Here is a 2758-nt window from a genome sequence, read left to right as displayed (position 1 = left end):
GACGAGCGGATGAATAAGATTCAGAATTTGAGATAGTATATTATCGTGACGAGATACTTTGGAAATGAGAGAGAAAATGGTGTCTCGAACTGGTTTGCCGGTAAGTGCTTCAGGTTCTTCGCCAAGAGGGCAATGTGGTGGATGGAAGGGATCGCCTTCTTCTTGTCTCCAATGATTAAGTAGGCTATGAACCCATCCCCAATTCATCCAGAATAGGTGATGGCTGATTGGTTGATCCATTCCGGTTACACTATCTTCGGAATTCAGGTGAATATCCATATCGGAATAGCTGTCAGAGTTTAAGGAATTTGAACTAGATACGGGATCCACCTTGTATAATTAAGGAGATTATTTTTGATATGAATTAGATTATAGAATTTAGTTTGGTATTCTTCAATACATAATTTACATATGTATATATAATACCAAATTCCATAAATCACGGAGAAATTTTCGGAAGATGTCAGGAAAAGTTTACAGTAACAGATACGCTAAGATATGAATTTTGTCTATACACTATTTATGCAATAAATGCAGGAAAACGTGTCGAGACTTAAGAATGATAAGCATGTAATTTCCGACAAGAAATGATAAGCAAAACTTTTAACATGCAGACACGGTCGAAGTCCAGACTTACTGATGCATCCTAACAACTATCAGTTAGACACACTCATGCAAGACCTGGTTCACTAGGACCAACGCTCTGATACCAACTGTGACGATCGCTCCAAATCCATATGGACGAACACGTCATTCATCGATTTTATTGCGTGGTATTTGACCTCTATATGATACGTTTTGTAAACATTGCATTCTTTTAAAAAGGCATACCATAAATGAATATTTAAATCCAAGGTTTTCGACATCTGATGATTTCTACATATAGACAATCACCGTAAATAATAGTTTACAATAATACTTTCGTTGACAATTGTAACACCCAAATATTTATGGTACATAGAGTTATAATGATGTACGTTTAGTGGGTGAAGCATAGTGTAAAAGTTAAAAGGTCAGAATCTGCCCAGACATGGGTGCGCTCTGTGCACCATAAGGTGTGCGCGCCGCGCACATGCCCAGCGACAGAATTCTGTCTTTTTCTATTTTAAGTTTAATGAGGGGCTTTTTGGTCTTTTCACTTGAGGCCGGATCTCAGGCCTTATCAGCTGGTTTGGATTCACTTTTGGATCATTTTCACATCCATTCATCACTCTCAAGTATCTTAGAGAGAGAGGGAGAATTCTAGTGAGAGAATTGGGGTTTTGGAGAGGAAGGAGCTTGAATTGATCAAAGTCTCGGGTTTTAAAGTTGTTCACCTCGTTCCTAGCTACGTTTTGGTTGTTGTGGTAAGTTGTAACTCCAAATTTCATTGTTTGATTTGATATTCAAAGTTAGGGTTTGAACTTGATTTGTAGAGAAATCCATTTAAAACTCTTGAAGTGAGTTTGTTGATGCTAGTAATCGGGTTTATTGTTATTGTTGGTGGATTTTGGGTTGACGAACAAATTGGTCTTGTTTATGACTTGTAATTGGGTTTAATCACTAGGTTTAGTGATTATGGAAGTATTGGAACCCTTTTGGTGTGTTTGAAAGACTAATTTTAGAATTGAGTCAAAATTAGGGTTTTTGGGTGATTTTGAGATTGATAAGTGTTAAACACTTAAGTTTGGGTTCTTTTGGCTTATTAGGACCATTTTCACTTGTGATTAGTGATTAGTGGTTAGTTTGGACGCGTTTGGTGTTTGTAAGTGCAATTGGTCGAATTTGCACTAAGTGTCGAATTGAGTTGGTTTGTAAATCCACTCTAAGTGTGTTATTGTATTTGTGATAATGGATTAGGTACTTTCCATTGACGTGTTGCGGAATTACTCGGTTGCATTCATCAAGGCGAAAAGGTGAGTGTTAATATCCTATGTGCATATGTATGTGTAGGATGGGTGCGGGTCGGGTGAAGCGGTTCTCGGTTATAGAGATCACTTCACATATAGGTTCATGATGGCTCGGTTTGCACGATCATCTTATTGTTAAGTTGTGAATTTCGGTTAGAGCGGATTCATGGTGACTCGGTTTATACGGTCATCTTATTGTTAAGGTTAAGTGTTTAGCCTTGGGTTGTAGGTTCGGGGATATTATATTATCTTATGTTTTGATATTGATGTGTTGTAGCTAGCCCTCGGGTGTAGCTTAGTAGTGTTGTTCATAACGTTGTGAGTGAACTTACATTGATGTTGTAGCTAGTGGTATCGCAATTGTACGGTAAGCTTAGTTTTGCTTGCTATATGCTCGGATGATCCGGTATGTGTTATTTGATATTGTGTGGCGTGTCCATTTTATGAATATATATGTATGTAGTATATTCTCACTCACTAAGCGTTAGCTTACCCTCTCGTTGTTTACATTTTTATAGATTTGCTTGGAGACGGTGGCTCGGGTAAGCGTGGGAACTAGTGGAATCGCATAGTTGCTTTAGAAGATCTTGCTTTTGGATTGATTAGGATTGGGTAGCGTATCCCCAATCGCCATGCTCGGTCTTTATTTTGTGCTAAAAATCATGTGGTCAAAAACTTGTAGTTTGTACGAAAGTCGTAAAACGGCCGATGTGGGCCCGATCTCGTAAAACTCATTTTATTATTGGAACGTATTAGTTTTAACTAATATAAATTGTTGTGAAGAGCGTTTGGTCTAAAAGTGTCGGGAAGCAAGAGATCTTTTTGCGAAAATTGGAAAAAGTGGACAGCGGGCTGTCAGGCCCTGTGCG

The sequence above is a fragment of the Rutidosis leptorrhynchoides genome, chromosome 2 (assembly GCF_046630445.1).
Source record: "Rutidosis leptorrhynchoides isolate AG116_Rl617_1_P2 chromosome 2, CSIRO_AGI_Rlap_v1, whole genome shotgun sequence".
NCBI classification, from domain to species: Eukaryota; Viridiplantae; Streptophyta; class Magnoliopsida; order Asterales; family Asteraceae; genus Rutidosis; species Rutidosis leptorrhynchoides.
This window is presented reverse-complemented; position numbering follows the sequence as displayed.